The following is a 24780-nucleotide window of genomic DNA, read 5'->3' as shown; positions in this document are numbered from 1 at the left end:
TAATTATTAGATTTTTAATAAAAACGTGTAACAACGCATTAACCCACAAGTACCTGCCTGTGTCTCTGTACCAGCTTCCTGGTCTGCGTATGTCTCTGCTCAGCCATTCTGTCACAGGGCATAATTCACGTTCAGTCCTCATTGGGTTTGGGAAGGGCTCAATGGTCAAGAATACTGAAAACACAAATTGTCACAGAAATACACAGCACCCGTTACTGGATGGCATCCTTTAGGTGAGGAATTTGTTTTGCCACAGCAGCATGGCAAAATAGCCAACTGACATTAGATTACGCCTACTTTAAAAATAAATACTTTTAAGACAAATTGAGAGGAATAAAATAACTGTTATGGTATCAAACTAAAAAGAATCAGCTTTACTGCAGGAAGGAGCTGTTGACGTCTTGTTCTGTGTAGGTTCTTGCTTGTCTTATGCCATTAGAAATACACTCTTCTGAAAATGTGTGTTTGTCTTTGCGCTCACGTAAAAAGGCTTTTATTCTGTTTTTACAGGCCCTGCAGACAAACGAAGAGTGAGTACCACATAAAAGGGTAATTAAGTGAATTTCTTGTTGTTTTTGTAGAGGGTATATCAGGTCAGAATCAGCCTGCTACTGCTGAAACAGGACCTTGGAAACACTAGTCCTATCAGTAATCTATATGGGAATCCAAGCCACTTGAATACTGAACATTCCACATCCGTCTTAGACCACTTCAGGTCTGACCCTGCATCACAGCCTGCTATAATTTCGTTCCTTTTTTTTTCAACTAGAAAAGAAACTGGACAAAGTACTGCACATGAATCTTCAATTATTAAAGCTATCTGTCAATATTTAAAATGGTAGATTTCATTGTTAATCAGAGTTTTATTAGCAGAAGTCACACTATTAAGAGGCAGGATTGTTTTCATTCCGTTGGATAGACAGACCTGGCAGTTTGTCTGATTTTGATCCACATTCTTTTCAAGCTTAATGATTTCCACATTCTAGTTAAGGAGGATTTCACATGTATTCTTTTCTGCCATCTTGCCATGATCTTGAGATGATCTTTTCTGTGTGATGGGGTCATGTGATTACAAGAATGTCACATCTTCATTAAACTGGTAGCAGTGCCTGGTAAAAATAAAATAAAAAAGCTGTCCCAATATATATTTCCATATCTTTTCAGACACTTTCAGGATCTTTTATGCTAAGGGTTCTTTACAGTCATGTCTTGTCTGAATAGATTATGTAGCTATTGTATGTTAGGCAGAACAATTTGTGAAGCAACTTTGTTCTAAAGGATTTCTTCTATGCATTTGAGATCAGAGGTTGGCTAGTTAAGCTCACAATTTCATTTTCGAATGTAACAATAAATCTGAAGAACATCAGGAGGAGGATGGAAATCAAAACGATGAGCAAGACAGTGAAAAAATGGTAACTACTTAGTGAATGGGTAAAGACAGTGTTCATGTGTCCTCCAGGACTGTCAGAAACAATTTACATATTTCTTTAAGGGCTGGGCTCGGGGGAGTTGACCTCCTTTTTTCCTTTTTAACTCAGGGTATATGGAAAAAATAAAGGTCATTCATTTTGGGCATCATTTTTGAGATGGATAATCTGTCATTTGCATACTTTAATTACAACAGTGTAGTGTCACATGTAACAACTGTTTGATGTGTACTGTTGTGGCAGGGTGGAAGTCTTGCCAGTGTAGTATGTGGTGGGGTGTGTGGGGGGGGGGGGGGGGGGGGGGGATATTGGGTTGGCAGGGAGGGGGTTAAATTCCTCCCTGCTAGAAAACATGTGGGAATGTGGCTGGGGCCATAATGGAATAATTGACGATTAATTAGGCCAGCCACAGGTGTATAAAAAGGACAACAACTGTTTGTTGGGGTTAAGCTTGGTGTTTAGATGAGTGGTGTGGTGTGGTGTGTTAGAATTGTAAGGTGAATGTCCAGTTGTTTGTTTTTTGTTTAAACTTTTTTATTATTATTATTATTATTATTATTATTATTATTATTATTATTATTATTATTATTATTATTATTATTATATTTCATAGCAAACACCCTTATACAATTGTTACAAAATATCACAGTACAAAGTATCACACTACAAAATATCACATTGTAAAGTATCACATTACAGATAATAACAGTTGTAAAGTACAATAAAATCAGTAGCAAAAGATCAAATTCAAATAAGAGCAAAAAATAAAGAACACAGTAAATAATTACATGTAAGAGCGGATTCAACAAAGAGCAGTTAACTTCTATAAAAAATATTTGCTTATATAAGTCCAGTATGCGCATGCAGTAAGTACGATGAATGGATGAGAATGATTTCAATAAGAGCAATTACAAAACAATGTGAATACAGATACCTATAAGAGTGAAGTCAAGCACAAGATACAGGAAGAAGGTATAATTGAGAGCAGTAGTAGAATACGGCAAGGTATGGAGCAGTTCAGTGCAAGTACATGCTGATGCAAGTACTGGTACAATTGGGTGCCATATAGTCCAGTATAGTCGAGAGTTGTGAGGTTTACAGATGCTGTCTGAACAGGTGTGTCTTGAGGAGGCAGCGGAAGGTGGTCAGGGACTGAGCAGTCCTGATATTCGTGGGTAGGTTGTTCCACCACTGAGGGGCAAAGGTGGAGAAGGAGCAGGCTCTGGAAGCGTTGGAGCGGAGGGGGGTACAGCTAATCTGCCGGTAGTGGAGGAGCGGAGGGGACGAGAGGGGGTGTAGGGAGAAATTATAGTCTGGAGATAGGAGGGAGTAAAAAGGTCAAGACAGCGATAGGTGAGTACAAGAGTTTTGAATTGGACACGAGCAGCGATAGGGAGTCAGTGCAGAGAGTGGAGCAGCAGTGTAGCGTGGGAGAAACGAGTAAGGGAAAATACAAGGCATTTATTTTGGCTACTGCGCATATTTGTTTGTTAATGTGTTTTGTTTGTTATTTGTGTTTAATTAAATGTGCTCAATTGCACTTAAACTGCACCTTCTTGTGTCTGAGTCTCTCTCTCTGACAATAACAAGCATGTTGTACCCTGTCACAACTGTGTTAATTCACAAATCAAGCAAATGCATCATTAGAAACCATATTAATTGGCAGTTAGATGTAGATATATGAAACATAAGAAACAGGTCCTGTTGATAATTATTAGGATGGAAAATGCTAAATAATGTGTTGTCCCAATGCTCTTAAGATGTAAAATGAAAGAAAAGACATTTCTAAAAATGCAAATGATTGGTTTTTTACTGGCTGCCTAAGAGGCACTAAAATGATCAGTATCTTGGCAAGGATTTATGTCAGCAGTGGCGAGTGCAATTCTGTATGGGGTCATTTAAACAAGAAAGACATCATTTTATGAGATATTAAAAAGAAGGTAGACCTTGAAACAGGATATTGTTTTCAAGTCCAAGTGGCCCTTATGTACCTTATTTTAATGACCAGGACTATCCAACTGAGATTCTTTAACTGTACATATAGTGAAAGGATGGAAGCACCAAAGAGCAGAAGGTTTGAAAGACCATTTCCCATAGGTTTGTCAACCACCTTTTATTTAATGCAATTGAGAATAAAAAAAGAAAAATGAAGCCTTCGCTGACGCTGAACTATGAACTGCCATTCCATTTTCGTTACTTTGGGGATATCTGATATTATGAAGAAACCATCCTAGTTTTAAATTTGTTATTATTGTTGTCAGTGGATTGGTCAAGATTTTCTTCAAACAGCAAAAATCATACAGTGTATACATATTCAATAACAAAAAAATCTCTGCTTATTTCTCATGCGCCATGTGTCATTGTTGGGGTTTCCATGGAAAAATAAAAATAAATCAAACTTTTTTTTTTCTTATACTATTTTGGGAGTACCTTTCAGGTAATTGTGGTTTCTGTGCAGTAGGAGAGTAATTCCCATTCCAAATGCAGATTACCTAATTAATATTAAAACATGGATGGTATATTTTAATGTTTCTGTCTGCGATCCAATTTGGCCTTGCGTGACTACTAATAGTCTATTGTGCAGCTTTCTTAAACTGGGTTTCCACTAAATTTTTAGGTTATGTTGAAAAACCTGGACATGATTTTCTAGTACGATAAAATCTGAAATTAGTAGACTATAACACCTATGGTGTGTTTCTATTGACAGCTATTCAAAGCTCAGCTCGACGAATCTGTTTTAGGAACATAAGAAAACAGCAGGAACCGTGGTGGCTATTCAGTCCTTTGGAAACATTGGATTTTTCAAGCATTTCATATGAATTTTAAAAACACAATGTTTGATTTTCTGTTGTATTAATTTCAGCATTCTTAATCAGGATCCAAGAAACGTGTTTAGTGTGTAAGACTGCCATCTAGTGTGAGCTGAAATATAACACTACAGTTCTTTGTACTGCAGTATATTGTTATTCTCTTGGCAAAGCTATCACTCCTCTCTGAATGCTTAATCTTTACTGTGTTTTACTTGCTGTTTTGTCTTCTGATTTAGGATGCAGATTTATAAGTAAAACAAGGTATTTAAGGGCAAAACATTGCCTTACAATGGTGTTGTTATTTAAAGCACATCATATATGGTTAAAATGATTGAGACAATGTTTATTTTCTTATCCATCACTAGAAAATATGCTATTTAACGGGCTAAGAAGCAATGCTGTTTAGTCTGTGACTCAAGTTACTGTTTTTCTGCTGTCAGCAAGCCTCTGACCCAAATCAATTATAAAGTTGTGAATTGCAACAGCATCTAGATTTAACAGGAACCAGAAATAGAAGTACTGTGTTGAGAACCTGTAAACTAGCAAACACATTTAATATAGCTTCTATCCTAGTTTTGTACCGTGTATTGCAGGTCCTCTGTTGTAGAGTCTCTAGTTAAAACTCATTATTCCATACAGATATAAACCACTCATATAGTCCATTCATATATAAACCACTGATATAAACCTACCTGATATAAACCTAACCCTGGTTAAGGGTGTCTGCTAAGAAATAAATAATACAGTACATTCTTATAGAATCTCTAGTTTTAAAAATGCATTTAAAAACCTCCATCTGTATCTAATATTGAGGAGATAAAAATACATTTAAAAATATAAAACTCAGACTAGTCTGTATTTCTACCAGGTCACATCGAATAGTGTATAGGTGTGGAAGTAGCTTCACGTCATCACACCATGGTCACCTAATCAAACACATACTGTCCATGTATCATAGAAGCTTCCTAATTACAAAGATGCTAATACCAAAATGGTTATAGCAACTGCATGTTGCAGTCGGTGAGTGTGCCAACACAAGGTTCATAAATAAAGGCAGAGGATGCTGAATTCAGCAGTTATGCAACAGTACCTTATCAACAGCCATGCAGATCATTTATAAGATTTGGTGACACTAAAATTGAGGACATTTTTTCCTGAAGAAAAAAATATCAGGTTTTTTAAGGTATTATTTTTTTTCCAGTGCAGACCAGAACAGTGTGTTAACATCCTTTCACATTGTGATGTCCCTGAAGCTCTGGATAGTGTGGGTGGCTCGGTGGAATGTTAAATATGATTCTCCAAGAGCATTGCTAAATGCCATGTAATGCTCAAGGGGCAGAAATATTATTAGTCCTCCCATGTCATAATGTTATTGATGACGGTCTTGGAGCATTGCTAAAACTGAGAAATCCTCTCTGTATTATTTGATGCAAAATGGTGTCCCATGATGACAGGATGTAGCAAAGTGGCTCCTGCAGCATCATTATCTGAACATGAAGCAGGGAGCTCTTAGACCAGCTGCTTTACTCAGTGGTACGTCTTTGAAGGCATTGAAACATGTGAAGAAGATTGTGTACAGTACCGCAAAGAGGTAGTAAGGTTGGGGAGACAAGTTTTTTTTTAATCTTAGCAAATTTTGGGGGTGATTTTTTTTATCTTCCAGTGGAAGAGTAGACAATATACTGTAGTTAGTATTTTAAGTAACAATTATCAGTAGGTGGCAGTTTATATAAATAAAACTTGGTTAAGGCAGTTCACAGAATGTATCTGTCTGATATTAATTTTTTATATCAAAGATGAGTCCATGCAAGTTTTTTTTTTGTTTGTTTTTTTTTAACTCGAGACATTTACACAAGAAAAACGTCTCATGTAAAATGTTTTTTTGGGTTTCGTGTATTTTACTCGAGTAAACCAGGATTTTCACCCGACGTCATGCAAATAAATGGGAAAGGTGGGGGTTGATATGTAAATTAGCTATGTGTAAAGTACTCTTGCTGTTTTGAAGGTTACTAGTGAAATTTGGTGAAAATTTGGTGAAAATGTGGTTTCCATGCGCAGAGAACTGATACACAACTGAATCTAAGCTATTGTTCTAAAGCAAAATACCTTGTGTCTGGTTGGTTAATAATGTGGTTTACTGCTATTGCCCAAATTGTTTTTCAAATGTCATTAGTAGTGAATAATGTTTGAAGTAATGTATCTAACGACTCGTTAATTAAAAATAAACTCGGAGGTATAAAATGAAACTGACCAACAGGTATTACAGATCACCATGGCTAAAAACCAGCGGAGAAGACGTTTTATTTATATTATATATATATATATATATATATATATATATATATATATATATATATATATATATATAAACATCTTGGAGAACTAACCACAGTTCTTCTGTGGATTTAGGCAGCCTCAGTTGCTTCTCTCTCTTCATGTAATCCCAGACAGACTCGATGATGTTGAGATCAGGGCTCTGTGGGGGCCATACCATCACTTCCAGGACTCCTTGTTCTTCTTTACGCTGAAGATAGTTCTTAATGACTTTCGCTGTATGTTTGGGGTCGTTGTCATGCTGCAGAATAAATTTGGGGCCAATCAGATGCCTCCCTGATGGTATTGCATGATGGATAAGTATCTGCCTGTACTTCTCAGCATTGAGGAGACCATTAATTCTGACCAAATCCCCAACTCCATTTGCAGAAATGCAGCCCCAAACTTGCAAGGAACCCACCATGCTTCACTGTTGCCTGCAGACACTCATTCGTGTACTGCTCTCCAGCCCTTCGGCGAACAAACTGCCTTCTGCTACAGCCAAATATTTCAAATTTTGACTCATCAGTCCAGAGCACCTGCTGCCATTTTTCTGCACCCCAGTTCCTGTGTTTTCATGCATAGTTGAGTCACTTGGCCTTGTTTCCACGTCGGAGGTATGGCTTTTTGGCCGCAAGTCTTCCATGAAGGCCACTTCTGACCAGACTTCTCCGGACAGTAGATGGGTATACCAGAGTCCCACTGTTTTCTGCCAATTCTGAGCTGATGGCATTGCTGGACATCTTCCGATTGCGAAGGGAAGTAAGCATGATGTGTCTTTCATCTGCTGCAGTAAGTTTCCTTGGCCGACCACTGCGTCTACGGTCCTCAACATTGCCCATTTCTTTGTGCTTCTTCAAAAGAGCTTGGACAGCACATCTGGAAACCCCTGTCTGCCTTGAAATTTCTGCCTGGGAGAGGCCTTGCTGATGCAGTATAACTACCTTGTGTCTTGTTGCTGTGCTCAGTCTTGCCATGGTGTATGACTTTTGACAGTAAACTTTCTTCAGCAACCTCACCTTATTAGTTGAGTTTGGCTGTTCCTCACAGTTTTATTCCTCCTACACGGCTGTTTCTGTTTCAGTTAATGTTTTTGTTTCAACCTACATATTGAATTGATGATCATTAGCACCTGTTTGGTATAATTGTTTAATCATACACCTGACTATATGCCTACAAAATCCCTGACTTTGTGCAAGTGTACAGTACCTAAAAGAATTGATGCTGTTTTGAAGGCAAAGGGTGGTCACACCAAATATTGATTTGATGTAGATTTTTCTTCTGTTCACTCACTTTGCATTTTGTTAATTGATAAATATAATCTATTAACATGTCTATTTTTGAAAGCATTCTTACTTTACAACATTTTTTCACACCTGCCTAAAACTTTTACACAGTACTATATACACTTGAAAGGGAAGATAGTGATGAAATGGACTGAAGTGCATTAATTAATTCCCCAAATTGCCACTGCTTGCTGTATCCTGCACAAACTCTTATCAACAACAAAATGAGGTTTTCAGGAATCAATGGCTGTCTGTGAGACAGAAGGGGAAGGTTACAGTCTCATGGGGAAAAAAAGTGGCACTACCTTTCACAACAAGCCCTAAACAAGCGCAATCCATGTTAGAGTGGGTGTTTATGAAAATTACAATGAGTGACTCTCAAAAACAAGCCCAATTCCGCTTTTTATAAGCAGATTTGGCAACTGTGAAGATTACCTCAGCCGCAATTTTCAATTGGATATCAGTGATCTGAGTAGGCTCATGCGATCAGAGATTATCACCTTTCTTTTAAGTTGTGTTGGATTTACCGTTGTGCTACATGCTAATGATACAAACAAATAAAACACAATCAATACGTTTATTTGCAGTTTTACTTGGTCAGTTCTGAGAGAGCATCAACAACTTATTGGATGTTGTTGCGCTGTTTTGTGCGATCGAGCTGGCTCATGACATCCAGTTCACTAACTATATTTATTAATGTGGGGGGCAGACACGCGTTGTCTTTGGACATAGCTGGGATCAAAAAAAAAAAAAGGACAGGAATTAATTCAGTTACATTTAAGCAGCTCACTTTGTGTTTAACTTTAGCATCGTTTTTACAGCAAGGGTATTCTCAAACAGCTGCTTTCATACTATAACAAGGGCATAACGCAGTTCATGGTAAGTGGTTTTATACAGAACTGTAAACACACAAGAGATATACAATATAACACAGTAAAAAAAAAATTTAAAAAAAGCCGCCCGCATTATCATTAAGATGAACTACACCACTGCTAACCATAAAATTGCCCTTCAGCCATTACTTTCTGCCGTCTTGGAATCCACAATAACCTGCTCCCTTGCAATATTTATAGTGAAGAATAAACATGTTCATTAACATTTATACGTGAAATGCAGGTTTCCATGTGAAACTGGGCATGGATTTTCCCATGTGTTTCGTTATTTACACGAGTAAATGAGATTTACCCTATCCGTCTTTTTGGCCTTTTTTTTCAGCCACAAACCTGACTTACACGAGTAATTTTCTCAAACGTGCGCGCGCGTCATAAATTGACCCCCATGGGAACCCCATGATAGTTGTGTCCTCTTACTCCGCCACCTGTAGCAGCAGGGAGGAAAGCCTTCTGAGCACCTTATTACATTGAGATAGGTGTTTATGTTGGTACTTAATTGTATGGTTTATTTAGGCCAAGGTAAATAGTTTAGTTTTTCTTTCTTTTTTGGAAAAACGCCCCTTATATTGTGCTGGATTCACCTGTAGATATCTATGATTGTGTAGCTTGTGACAGGATTCAAATGCCTAATGAGAGGAACATAACTAGAACCAACCTATCATGAGAAGGACTTTGCCAGTGTGTTAGACTTGTCACTGTCAGCAACCTGGCAATGAAGCGGAGAAGTAAAAAGGCAAACAGAATGCTCTGGTTGTATAATCAAAAGAGTGGAGAGTACAAATCAAGGGAGGCTATGATGAGGTTATATCATGCACTGGTGAGACTGCACTTAGGATATTGTGTTCAGTTCTGGTCCTCAAATAACAGAAAGTACATTGCAGCTTTGGCAAGAGTCCAGCAAAGCTCCAGACTAATCTCAGGGCTGAAAGGTATGAGTTATGATACTAGGTTGAGGAAACTGTATTTATGTAGCCTTGAATAAAGAATGTTGTTTTGGGAGGCTTTACTGAAGTTTTTAAAATCCTAAAATCATTTGACAAAGTTGACCCTAATAAATATTTTAACACACAGAAATCAATCGGTGACAAATGAAAGGACACTTTCTTTTTACAGTAAAGAAATGAATTATTAATGAATTATCGATCTCCTTTTCACGTGTCATCTTAAAATGAGCAGTTGTTTATTAGTTCTGTTTTTTTGTTTTTTTTTTGTTTTTTTTCAGTCGTTTGGCCAAATAATTACCAACACTAATGTAAAGAGAAATTCTGCTTCTACTTTATTAAGTGTCTGTGGCAGGGCAGGGGTTAAATTCATCTTTGCCAGAACGTGTGGCTGGGGGCATAATGGAATAATTAATGATTAATGAGGCTCCAACCACATGTGTATAAAAAGGGAATCACACAGGTGTTAATAGGAGAGTTAATGTTGGTGTGTGAGATTTGTGCTGTTTTGTTTAAACCTTTTATTTTGGCCCTTATGCCTATAAGTTTTGTTTGTTGGTGTTTGTTTGTTTAGTTTTTGTAATACATGTGCACAATAGCACTTAAACTACAGCTTCTTGTGTCTGAGTCTCTCTCCCTGACAGAAACAGTCTTGCCGATGACTCTACCCTCTCACAGTGTCTTACTTATTTGCATTTTTATTAACAGCTTCCAGATTTAAATAGTTTATTGCTTTCAGTCTTATAGCAATTGCATTGTTCGATGTGATGGGATTTAGTCCCGGGAAATCTATTTCTATGCAACCCATTATTTCTAACTGGCTCAACTGAAATTAGGATTTATAATGAGGATTTAAATGTTCTTCACATAGTTGATGAACCAAGTTACGTCCTCGTTTGTCAGCAGGAAGCGACTACTGACTGTGTCATTAACCTAGTTACACTGTAACTGCAATACATCTTGTATTACTTGGACAATTTATGTCCTCCATATTTTCATGTCTCAAAGAGAACCCAATTAATAACTGTAATAAACCATGCAAGAGTATATTAAGAAAAAAGGGGATAGTTTTTATTACAAGTGAAGTAAATTGCATATAGAAAATTAGGTCTTCTTGTATCACAAAACAGAAGACAGGTGCTGGGCGAGCAACAATTACAATATGTGACTAGACCAGCTGGGTGAATCTGCATCACAGCTGTTCATTAGTGTTAATAAAACAAAAAGTGCAAGTATTAACTCTCAATCAAGTTCGTGTTTCTCCCATTGAGCCTACAATACCCACATGCCTATGTATGTATACATGTAGTATTTGCACCAGATCAGCAACAGCTAGAGCTATCAAATAACAAAAAGGGAGGTCAAGAAGTGAAATTGTTCACAAATGTTGCAGTGTAAAAGCTAAATTGATGATAGGCACTTACCTGAAGCAATATAGGGATCAAAAATAGACATGGCATCAAGTTCAGTTCGTGTATGAAATAGCCAGGAAGGAGATTACAGCAAAGAGACCATCTGTTGTGGGTGTTCCTCCAGAGCTTAGATCTAAAGCCACAAAACATGATGTGACCTGCTTGCAAACAAATGTGCAAAAGTAAATGCAACTGTCCCTCCATTTATTATTATTATTATTATTATTATTATTATTATTATTATTATTATTATTATTATTATTATTATTATTATTATCATCAGAGATCCTCCTTAGTTAACTCAGCTGTTAGGATGAATATTGTTTTGTTTTTGTTGTAATGTAATGCAGAGCTAAAGAAAATGCTAACATCAGATTTACGCAATTTCACAGAAAATGTCAAGATTCAATGATTGTGTCTTCATCTTGTCAAGATGTAGTTCGTCTTTAAAAAACGGGATCAAGTATAACATCGCATACTCTTTCTGAAGAGTAAACATTAAGAAAACCAAACAGCGCACCTGCCAATCTAGTTGACAGCTAAAGGATGCCCTCTATAAAAAAATGGACTGAGCCAAATTAGAAATATGGATTGCTCATAAGATAAGCTTGAACAAAATATTTCTGAAAATGGAAGCAATGTAAGCCATCACTGCTAGTTCATTCTATTGCAAATGACTTTTGTTATTATTGTCACTGCCTGTATTCTTCAATTCTTGGCTTGGCATCCTCCAGCCCAAAAGGTCTGCTTTTTGTTGGCATTGTTTGCATTTTTAAGCAATTCATGGCCCAGTAAGCGTGGTAATGCAGCCCTGCAGTCCAAAATTAAAAATGTATGAGTTCAACTTCTGGCTATTGATCCCAACAGAATAGCAGATCTGGTTTACAGAGCTAAGACACCACAATGGCTCACTACACACCTACCGTTTCTCATGTGGCACAAATTAGTTTTGTCCTTTGCTATGCCTGCCCACATTTACAGACAGCAACAAAGATTGTTAGTTTAAAAGACAAAGCATGTACACAGCCATTTTGTAGCCTTTCAATATGTGTTTTGTTGTTGTCTAGGCCTTAATTAATGATTACATTAATGATTTAGATTCTGGTATAGTAAGCAAACTTGTTAAATTTGCAGACGACACAAAAGTAGGAGGAGTGGCAAACACTGTTGCAGCAGCAAAGGTCATTCAAAATGATCTAGACAAGATTCAGAACTGGGCAGACACATGGCAAATGACATTTAATAGAGAAAAGTGTAAGGTACTGCACGCAGGAAATAAAAATGTACATTATAAATATCATATGGAGATACTGAAATTGGAGAAGGAATCTATGAAAAAGACCTAGGAGTTTTTGTTGACTCAGAAATGTCTTCATCTAGACAATGTGGGGAAGCTATAAAAAAGGCTAACAAGATGCTCGGATACATTGTGAAAAGTGTTGAATTTAAATCAAGGGGAGTAATGTTAAAACTGTACAATGCACTAGTAAGACCTCATCTTGAATATTGTGTTCAGTTGTGGTCACCTCACTATAAAAAAAGATATTGCTGCTCTAGAAAGAGTGCAAAGAAGAGCGACCAGAATTATTCCGGGCTTAAAAGGCATGTCATATGCAGACAGGCTAAAAGAATTGAATCTGTTCAGTCTTGAACAAAAAAGACTACGCGGCGACCTAATTCAAACATTCAAAATTCTAAAAGGTATTGACAATGTCGACCCAAGGGACTTTTTCGACTTGAAAAAAGAAACAAGGACCAGGGGTCACAAATGGAGATTAGACAAAGGGGCATTCAGAACAGAAAATAGGAGGCACTTTTTTACACAGAGAATTGTGAGGGTCTGGCATCAACTCCCCAGTAATGTTGTTGAAGCTGACACTTTGGGATCCTTCAAGAAGCTGCCTGATGAGATTCTGGGATCAATAAGCTACTAACAACCAAGCGAGCAAGATGGGCCGAATGGCCTCCTCTCGTTTGTAAACTTTCTTATGGTCTTAATAAAAACCTGATTAGCAGGCACTTCACTGTGTAGTTTACTAGGTCTACTCAGTAGGAATGCTGTTACTTGCTTGACTAAGGTTTTCTAGACAGTAAACCTTGCTTATCACAGATCAATAGCTAACAAAATTGCCCTAAAAGCAATTGGAACAAGGTGAAATATCTTCATCTTTAGCATGACTCAGTAGCAGGAAAGAGTGCTGAGTTGTTTTCACTATAGGTACAAATGTCTTTATCTCAGTATATTAAAGGTAATGATACAAGTAGAGCAATACACAATATAATTGTGTAATCATGAGATGTTATCTGGCTGATTTCAAAGTACCTTTTTGATAGACATACCTCTAATTGCACCAAAAATGATACAGATATGAGACTATATTGTTTGATATAGTATTTCATGAAATGGCTTGCACTTAACATAAAACATTAAAATCATATGGATGTTAATTAAAATGAAAATCATTAACCTTAATGTTAATGAAGCTCAAAAGAAAAATACTAACAGTAGCTGTTCATAGTAAAACATATTCAACATAAACTAACTGGCAATAATATATAGGTTCCTTACCTTAGCTATTTAAGCATTAAGGCACTACAGGCAGTTTGATTAACATGATTATTACACCGCTAAGGACATCATTATGGATGACATAAAGCATTACATTTTGTTAATAACACCCCTTGGTAGTTGCCTTAATGCTTTTATTAAAACATACAGTGTACACACACACACACACACACACACACACACACACACACACACACACACACACAATTATATATATATATATATATATATATATATATATATATATATATATATATATATATATATATATATATAATATATATAGATAACGATTAGCTTAAATTGTTTTGTTTATTAACTCAATATCCAAATGTGCTTCAATGCCATTGAAAAGGTTTTGTTTCACAATACCAATAAAAATCATATCAGAGCATACAATTGTCAAGATGTTTCGTTAAACTAAAACAATAACTGTGATCAGAGCGTTTTTTGAATATAATTTAACTTTCTGTGCCGTCAGCTTCTTTCTGTTTTAATAAATAGCATGAAGTAGATTTACTTGTCATTTACTGTAGCAGGTGTATAGATTGATTGATTAGTTCTGCAAAGAAATTCAGTCTGCAGTAGTAAGATTGATCATTTTTAACAAAGACTCTGTGCTTTTCATATTTTGGTTGCTGAATATAAAGTTAATTTTAAATTATATTTATAGGCTAATATTTGTGAGTTATCCACCAACTGGAAAGGTTTATAATAGCAGAGCTGTTTGAATGCTCCAACTCGCAGCCTCACAAAGTCCTTCCAAACAGTAATCTACACAAACACAATTTTATTTTATTTAGAAAGATTTCGTAAAATCAGGAATCAGTGGTGTGATGGGCCATAAATTTTTCAACGTATAAACAAATAAGACATCACTAGAGACGCGGTATCAGTCAATGAGAGTCACCTCAAACCAAACATAATAACAGTTCAATCATATACCGGTAATGGGAAAAGTGAAAACTGGCATCTTAAAACCCTAATGTAATGTATATACAGTGGTAATAATAGAACGTTTAATACTGAATAATAAACCTAAAACACTCCCTGCTTATACTGTTGTGTTCATGTCTATTTAACTGCACTAAAAAAGAAATTGTTGAAAAAAACAAGTCAAATACATGACACTGTGAAGATTGATAAAATCCAGATAAGCAATGTGTTGGGGTGCGCAAGACAGGAAGGTAGAAATAATCCTGTGTAGAAGTTTTCAGGACAGATCGGCCCTCGAGGCAAACCTGCTTGAAGGTATTTGGCTGCAAATAGATGTTTTATCTCAACATCTTTCGATCAGCTGTGTTCCACCAGAAGCAAAGCTGTGTATAGAAATCATAAACCTAATGACATCACCCTAAAACTGTCAACAATCTAACAATCTTCAACTTACTTGAGCTTCATTCACCGTGGAAGCAGGTGAGTACATCAGTGTGTGTGTGTGTGTGTGTGTGTGTGTGTGTGTATATATATATATATATATATATATATATATATATATATATATATATATATATATATATATATATATATATATATATATATATATATATATATATTCAAATCTGAATTATAAATGTAATTCTGTATTTATTTATTTCAATATTCATACTGTTCACACAAGGTGACTGTAGCTAGATCTTAGCTTGGGGTTAGGTTTCCAGGCTTAGGAAGCACAATGACACACTATTTAATTGTGACAGGCCCCCTGATAACTTAGTCCCTGTCTTATGCTGAGCACAGGGTTGTTTTTAAAAGAGAGCAAAGTGCTTGGGCTTGGGCAAGATTGGCAAAAAGTAGAGCTCCAGCCCCACTGCTAGACAGGACTGCTCGTTTAAGGGACTGCTAGGGCTGCTCTGCCACAGTCTATGGAGTGAGTATTGTGTCCTTCACCACACTCCAAGTATGCGTTTATCATTCAATATCCTGATTACAAAAATGTGGTTCCCTAAAGATGCATAGCCCTGAGTAACTGATGGCTGGATATAATGTCAATCAGTGTTTAAGTGACACTCTTGATATCATTGCTTGTAAGGAATGGAGCTATTGAGGATCAAAGTGCTTGGCAGTCCTATCTTTTTGATCCTCTTAACTTTTCATAGACCCTCCCCTTTTTTGTTTTTTGTGCTACCTGTAGACAAAAGAGCCAGACCCGGAGAGCTGCTGCAGTTCGGATTATACCAGCTTCTTTCTCTCAGTCTAAATTTTATAGCTAATGTTTTTAAAATATTTAAAGCAAATTTAAACCCAGTTTAATTATTTGTCTGCAGAGCTGAATGGCAAGGGAACCCTGAGTATGAGCATACTGTTTTCCTTCATTGTAAGTGTTTTCTTTTTGTTGTTCACAGTAAATGGACAGGGTGGTATCTGTTTATCCGAATCACTGTTTTAAGTATCATGTGATTTGCTATTTTAAGTATCATGTGTAATATTTAACTATTGTTGTGCAAATAAATGTGGATGTATAGCAACTATTATATAGTTTGATACTGGGTTATGTGTATTTTTAAAGAATGCGCTCCACAAAAGCTACTGTGTATGTTTCTAGAGAGCATGCAAACATGATTTAATATATTAATTATTAAGATACATTTTAAGGGAAGGTAGGTTGTAATTTGTTTAATAATAACAGCCTACTGTCTGCCTACTGTACATTTTCTGAGTGGGCAATATAATTGATGGATTTGAAACATCCTTTGGGATACATTTAAACTTGCACAATTGGATCTTATTGGTTTGTGTAATTCATTTAAATTCACATTGGATATATTTATTGTGTTTTGAATACGTTTTAATTTGTTTCTAAACTGAGCTACAATATTGTGTAAGGTAGGTATAAAAAAAGTATCCGTATTGCACTAAAGCACTGCAAAGGGCATTAAAGTGCATATTTTGTACAGGGCAGATGCTTGTTTTGCCAAATTTTCTTGGTAAATATTATTAATGTTGAGTTTACTATACTAATAAAGAAACAGCTTATCAACATTTCTGACGATGAACAATTCAATTAATTGATTATCTGGCACTTGTTTTATAGACAAGCAGATGACTATTTAAAATAATAATAATAATAATAATAATAATAATAATAATAATAATAATAATAATAAATAAATACCGGTAAACATTTCTTTAAGCAAAGATGAATCTAAGTGAACATTTTTAAGATCTATGTTAAAGAGTCTGAAGTCTGAAGATTAAAAACCAAATGCTGTCATCATAATATCTCAGGAGATACAATGTCTGAAACTAATAAAACAAATACATATAACAGGACAGTTTTTCTATTATAATTACATAAGCATTTATATAAGGATCCTTAATCCTGGAAATCTTTTCAGTTTGGACAATGAGGTATACTGTTCCATGTCTTGGTATATTAGTTTAATGAGCATTTTGTCCGTTTTGAAGCTGCTTGTCATGAGGCATCTGTACCTCATACAGTAAATGAGATGGCATACAAAGCAACTCTTACCTATTGTACATTTAACATTTTGGTTTTCCCTATGGGCTGTTTTCAATGTTTACAGCTTCTCTGACTTTATTCACTAAGGTTTTTTTATTTCTCATTATATTTTCTAACACAATTTCTTCTCAGTGGTTGTTCATTGCATAGCCCTTTCATTACTTTTTGAATTCCAGTTTGCACACCTTGGGAACATTTGTCAACCACAGAAGGACTAACAATCTCTCTTCTCCTGCTTTCCAAACAGAAGGCATGATTCTATTAATATAATAGATGAATATCAGCCATGCCAGGAATGGGGTTGACTTCTTTTAGTTCATCACTAAGCTGCCAGAAGTCATGAGTCCGGAGCGTAGGTATGGTGCACCCTGGGAGCCTTCTGTAATTACAGCTTGTGTTTATGTCTCATTTATCTTCTTTGTTTAGAGGCCCAGTCTGCCTTGTGGTACAAATAGAGGGTATACCATATTTCAAGAACTTTCATTAAAGAATGCAACTGTGTTTCATTTTTTTTTTTTCTTAACATCTGTTTCTTCTTGGTTTAAAACATGTACATCACCATACATTTCAGCATGTTTTGTGTAATTTGATTGTCACTATGTCTGTCATGTCCTGGTAGTCATAGCTACTAGCTGCAGGGATATAAAACCTAATGTTTGTGTCAAATGTACAGTATATTCATATTTGTGTTATAGGTTTAGAAACATTCATGGAAAATCAGTAGGAAATAGGTTAAGATATCACCACATGTGGCCACTTATTGACAACCCTAACCCTCACTCTAACCCTAACCCAGATAATGGCTTCGAATATCTGTTTCAACATTCCACATTGTTTTCAATACAAGGTTAAAAGATGGATTAAAGTGGTTTAAATCTGCTCTCAAGCAAAGGTTTTAGTCCCTAGACTGCTTATGTATGGGGCTGTGGTGGTTCAGCTATAACCATTCAGTATATGTGACTGACAGAATGGGACCCATCACAGTTCTGATGGTAAAAGTTAAGATTCCGTGGCTCACTTATATGAGTTTGATATAAGCGCTTCTTTGTGAGAGCTACATTTTAAAATCACAGTAAGCCCTGGGCTAGTTGATGGAAATTAAAGAGCAAGACAGATGAGGGATGCAACAGACATGCTATTGGCTGAGACTAATAAAAAAAATCAAGGACTACTACTGTGCAGTGCTTTTACAGTGACCGGTACCCAACTTTGTCAATTATTGTCAATAACTTTGTTATTTTAGTTTCAATAAGCAATTCACTGGAAACCCTCAGCTTTCAGTTTTCATATTCTACATTAATTATATTTGCATACCAAATTAGATAAAGCAGGCAGCATATGAAATGACTCATTGACCACCATTAAGATTAAGGTAAGATAAAGACTGAATCTTTTGCTGCATTTTAAATACAGTAATCCGTTCTTACTTTTCGCTCATCATCCAGTCTGAAATAGATACATTGAATAAAGTAATTGTTTTTGGAAGCACACTGAGATGATTGTTTATCTTCCCAGCCCTACAGTTATTTCCAATTAGGAAGTTTTATTGATAATCTTGTGCAAACAGAAAGCTATATTCTATTGACTTTTGTCTAAAATCCCAGAGACACATTCCAGAGATCAATAATCTGCATCACTCACTTTGTTTCCAGTTTTTTATATTGTATACCCATACTTCATTATGGATATAGTCCTTGGGCAAAATTAAATTAATTCTGACCATTGACCAAATGTTTCTGCCATACTGTGGTTATGAGATTTTGGTTTCAGAATGATAAAGACCAATTGCTTTTGTATATTATAATTATCAGTGTATACTTAGGTCTGGGTCTTAGAGACGATTTGAGAAACGGATGTTTTGAAATAACTACTGCTTGTAAAATGTGTCCCAATGTGTACCCAATATGGCAACCATACTTGGGTTATGCCTGTGCCTTTAAAACAAGTTAGGAATTAGGAAAGAGATTTCTTTGTTTTCTTTAAGTTTTCAAGTAGTCCCTACCATATAATGGAAATAATGGTACAGTACACTATTTAACAAGCCCAAATGCACAATTTTGGCTTGCTAAACATACTTGTAGACATAGCTATTATGTGTTTGGTCTCGTTTTTGATTTACATTTAATATTTTTAGGTGAAAAATAGTGTTATCTTTTAAATTATCATATTTATTTGGGCTTTATTTTTGCACATGTGCACAAAGAATAAAGAAAAAGATAACTAAACACTATGGGACAGTCTTATCTCCCTATTTCATCAGATATTCTAACCTCTATGTTCACTGTTAATCAATCTATACTATCTGGGGCAGTTATTTTTTATTCTTCTAAATACTGATCATGCTCTTTATCAGAAGAGAATATTAATGCTACCAAGCTGTACAGTTTACTGGCTAGAATAAGAGTTGTGGCTCATTCACCTATTGCTGCATGTAGAAGATCATAACACTAAGAATATAGCATTATTCTTTGTTGTCGGAACATAATTTTTAAAATGTTGATGCAGTATTCTTTTAATACATGCTGTATTTCTATTTTGTACTCCCTGTAGTATGAAGCCAGGTAAACATCTACCAATTTCAGGTTTTCTAAATACCAGATTGCACGGACCAAGGTCTCCTTGGTGCACAGGGATAGAGATTTTTTTTTTTTTTTTTTTTTTTTAAAAACTCTGTTTATAGTACATGAACAATGATTTGTCACTGTTATTCTGAAAGATAGATCAATATCAATATCAACTTATTTAGAATACTGCTTAAATTATTGTGAATAGGTGGTTTACATAAGTGGAAAAAGTATTCTGAATTCCAAAGTAAATTGAATATTAACATACTGTAAGCGTATGGTCAGTGCTCACTGCTGATTTATAAAAGCTTCTTCAAGACATTTCTTACTGTAGTTAGTTAAAGCTTATCATGAAAGATGTTATAACATTAAAAAGGCTTGCTTAATACATGTGTGGGTGGGTTTCAATTGTTCGATTGAGTTTAAAAGGTCATTTTGATGGCCTAGAAAAAAAAGCTTGGTAAAAAAAAGTATCTAGTTAAAAATATGGAAGGAAATGTTTTTAGTGTACTTGTTTTTGTGAAGTTAAAATGAAATATAATTGGATAAGTTTCCTTAAACTTGTTCTCTTTTTGGATGGAAACTCTGACTTAAGAAAGCGTGATATTTTTTCACAACAATGCTCATTTGTTATATCTTATTGTCTAAAATTACCTAATTAATGTACTGTAATCGCTTCATGAAAATGTAAATGACAGATGAAGACAACTGTTCTAGTCCAGTGCTTTCATAGGCTGCTCTTGATGAATAAAACACAATCAGTGTCTAATAAATCCTGTATTGTGTCTCACTGAACCAAACAATCTCAAATCAGTTAGCTCTGCTTGTAACTGATTGGAGGTCAAATGAAAAGATTTATGGTTTTAAAAAGAATACAGGTTTTTGATATATTTTATTTAGGTTGCCCTTTTCTTTGAAGTGCACATTTGGCCTAAACACAAATAAGAAGAAGGTTCAAGAAGAGTAAATAGTGACCATAAAGGTAACTCCCTGGAAACTGAGTAAAGTGGGACCTTATGTTGGAAACATATTATTTGGTGCTTCTTGTAAGTATCATTGTTTTTGAACATGCCTACAACCTTTAAATTGTGCATCTGTTAAAGTTTTTCAAGTAGAAATGATTGTGCTAAGGTTTTTGCAAAGACATGTCACTAAATCAATTGTTCACAATGCTTTTATCATGACAGAGAAAGAGATGTTGGTAATCACAGAAAACCCATGGGCAAACTGAGAGTGTGGGTGGAACTCTTATACATGGAGCATGTAGCAAATGAAATGCTCTGACCAGGATTACGAAGGACAAAGATAATAATGCTATATATGAATGAGTCAATTTGGAAGCTGTGGCAAGAAAGCAGGAAAGTGTTCTTATGAGAAAAAGAGAAGTGATGTGTGATCAAACATAAGTAAGGGAGGGATAGGAAATTATGCTGACTGACATCTGCTACAAAGGACAGTCAGTCTGTGTAAATATTGTATTTTGTTTTCACTAACTTTCATAACATTTTAACTTGGTGAGAAGCATATCACTAGGAACCACTTAGTGGAGTAGTGCATCCAGTAGGGTAGAATCCGTGGACACCCATAAATTCCCATAAGATAAAAGTAAAAAAACGTAGCCAAACTTCTGGGACGTATTAAATAATATGCATATGAATAAAGGTGCCTGGACAGTCACAGCCCACTAGATGTCCTGGTAAAAGCTTTAATAAAGCAATTTATTTTGACCATCTAATTATGCCTTTAATTGCACAATTTATTTGAATTACCTAAACACGCTGTTGATGTCTTGGTTTAGTCCTAGCACAAAAAGATGCTGCAGTACCACAGCACCAACCAAAGACCAATGTTTGAGAACATACTGTAACATTGTTAATATTGCCCAATAATGAATTGCATTGTATCAATACTGCTGTTCAAGAGTATGCCCTTCATTTAGTCTTACTTAACTGTTATACTTATTTACTTCAGTTACATTAATTTTTCACTTCACTAGCTCAATTATGGAACAGAGCTGTTAGGGTTACATCATGCTCATGGCTTGCAGCACTATTCCTTGTTTGTCATTTTGTTTAAAGCATGTGCTTTAGGCTCCCCCTTCTGGTCAAATGATGTGCTTTGTAGCTACAAAATATATGCTGTACCTCTTTATTTTTAATAAAGATTTATTAAGAAAATGTATTTTGAATAACTGTTATTTTGATATAATAAAGTCATAAATAAAACAAAATAAGAAAATCTAGAATTCATGCTATGCATTGTTTTCTTTTAATGTGGATGTGGAAGGCATATTTTAAGATTGAAGGTCTCTTCAAACACTTTGTCATCCAAATTCACAGAATGTCCATAAATAATTTGGATCACTCCCTCTGGTTTAGCATCACTGGATACTTATGATATAAAACTGACATTATGTATTCATGTTTTGTGAACACAGGTTCCTCATAGTTCAATAGCCGCCGAGAGGGTATTGTGTGATTTAGTTTCTTTTTACAACCTAATCATGCTTTGAATTTGTTTATTTGAAATGTTATGATTGTCTTATTGGTGTTAAAAGGGATATCTGAACCCAATTTTTTTTTTTTTTCAATGCACATCTCTGTCTACAGCATGAAATCTCACAAAGAAGATGAAGCAAGTGAACGTCAACAAAACAGTAATACAACAAAATGACTGACTCCAAGTGGCAAAGTTTGGTGCATAACTCATAAAAGATCAGGACTTCTTATCACCTCAGAAAACAGAAAATAGTGAATTTCAGAAGCTCCACAAGTTGGCAAGCTCTTATGGCCTCAGAAAGCTGTTCCCAAGATGAATGTGACAGCAAACGATTATTTAAACAGGTAGTGGTGAATATGTCTCCTCAAGATTAACCATGAATAAAGAAACAAGAATACTGTACAATAAAGTGAATATTAAAAACTACTGTAGTTATAATGAACTAACTTTAAGCAGAAAGCATAACAAAAGCACAAATGAATATGAACAGTCAGAGGAAACCTGGGAGGTTTCAGTATTTCTTGCATAACAGTAAATATGTATCTAGTGCAAACTTTTACCTGCATTAGTTCAGATCATTTTTAAATCTAAAAAAGAATGGGATTATCCTTCTAGAAATTGTAAATAAATACCAAATTAAAGCAATGCACCTCCGCCCAAGTAAATAAAAAAAGTGACATCAAACTTTACCATCCACTACTTCTAATATATATCCTGCAATTCTTAAATTGTTTGGAAAGCAATACAGTACCACTGATTCAGGGCAGGGGGGCTCATGCTTCTAAAAATATGCCTTTACCTTTAGCAGGTACAAGTGCTATATTTGTAGCTGTTTGGTAACTTCAGAATCCTTTTAGCTGCAGTTGTTTTGAGGTCTTTTCTTGCACAACTAGATTCCATTCCCACAAAATCCACACTGACTGTTTCTCACAGCTGGCACGATTAGATGCAGCTTCCTGTTCAGCCTCTTCCTTTCTTCTTTAGCACTAACACAAGCTGTTTGCCTTCAGAATCTTAATCTGACAGACAGCACAGCAGTGTTACTCAATTTATATGCACTAGATTCTGTGAAGCACTTGAAGTAAGATTCCTATCTATTAGAAAAGAATACAGAATGACGTCATTCCCAACATATCAGTACACAAGTAAATGAAAGCCGATAAAAGTACAAGCAAGAGCTTTTTGATAAAAGTCAACAAGCTTTTGTTTCATAGTAACGAAAGCCACCTGCTCTGAATTTGAAAAGTGTTGCGTCAATTGAAAATGTATCTATGGCTCTTTGGAAAAGATATTTTCGTGGGGGCAACGTGGTATGCTTTTATATTAGCATTTACCATTAAAACATTGTCACTAATTAATGAAAGTCCTGTTGATCCATGTTGCAAATAAATCACATATTAATTTATATTTAACTAGATATACAAGTAAACAAAGAAAACAAGAAAACATACCACAATGCAACGGTGCTGTCCCAGTGGACGGTGACATGCGCCCGATCCCTGAGGTACATGGAAGGAATCCGGCTCTTCTTTTTAAAAACATTCCAATATATTTGTGACATTTTTGCTGCAAGGCGTCTCTGTTATTTGGATTACAAACCAGAAACCCCATGCATTGAAAAATACCTTCCATATGAAGTGCCACAGAATCAATATGTTGGATGAGCAGTGTCTAGTATCTCTTCCTGCTTGTGTTTATTGATTAATATGCTATCATAGTTCTAAATTAATGTCTGATTTGAACCAGGTTCCCCAGGTACTGTGAGCTGCACAGTGATCAGTGCACCACAGTCAAACTGATCATGAAGACTAAGTATCTGGGTTCTGAAAAACAAAGACATCCCTATGTGCTGCTACAACTGTTTAAATAATGTACCTTTTTCTTTTCATTATTAACATCCTGACAACATTTTACACATAACTTTCAAGTCTATTTCAAAGCTTTTTTCAAAATGACCGCTCTAGTGCTCTGTGGTTTCAGGTCTGCCCTCTAAATCATCGCAGGAAGAGCGATTAAAAAGAAAAGAGAAGCATAACAACAAGTGCTCCTGCTTTTATGTTCTGTACCACATCATAGATCGTTATTGCTGCGTTACCTTTTTAAAGCTGTGGACAATAATCCTTACACTATTAGTGCATTAAAACAGATATTTTGAAAAGAGCTTTGAAACAGATTTTAAAGTTTAAAAGCTGTCAAGTGTAAAAAGCTGTCAGGATGTTAACAATTTAAAGAAAAATGAAACAGTTGTAGGAACACATGGGTACCTGTAATGTTATATTTTTCAGAACCCTGGGACTTACTTTTCTTCCTACAGCACATCCAATTGCATAACTGTGGTTTTAAAAGTGTGTTATTTTAGTATTTATCCATTTATATCTTTGGAATGGACTCTGTAACTAATTTGGCCTTCTTAACTAAACCTGCAATCCATTTAATTAAATTAAAAAAAAGGAGTTTGAATAAAGCTGCAATGTAAAACAGAAATATAGCTTTTCTACCTATTTTTAACATTTTCTTTGCAAATAAGTGTTGCTGACTCGCAAATATGACGACATTCAGCAGAACCTGAATTTACCCCCCAAAAATAATAATAATTTATTTAT

General features: G+C 35.5%; 1 long non-coding RNA gene across 1 annotated transcript; it reads right to left on the bottom strand.

Annotated features, from left to right (window-relative positions):
- LOC121320588 lies at positions 1-23084 on the bottom strand. Its single transcript, XR_005950863.1, has 3 exons — positions 22977-23084; positions 11095-11215; positions 1-174 (listed from the first exon to the last, which is right to left on the bottom strand). It is a non-coding gene; the product is annotated as an uncharacterized LOC121320588 (long non-coding RNA).
- Positions 23085-24780: the final 1696 nt, after the last annotated feature.

The sequence above is a fragment of the Polyodon spathula genome, chromosome 9 (genome assembly GCF_017654505.1).
Source record: "Polyodon spathula isolate WHYD16114869_AA chromosome 9, ASM1765450v1, whole genome shotgun sequence".
NCBI classification, from domain to species: domain Eukaryota; kingdom Metazoa; phylum Chordata; class Actinopteri; order Acipenseriformes; family Polyodontidae; genus Polyodon; species Polyodon spathula.
This window is presented reverse-complemented; position numbering and strand designations above follow the sequence as displayed.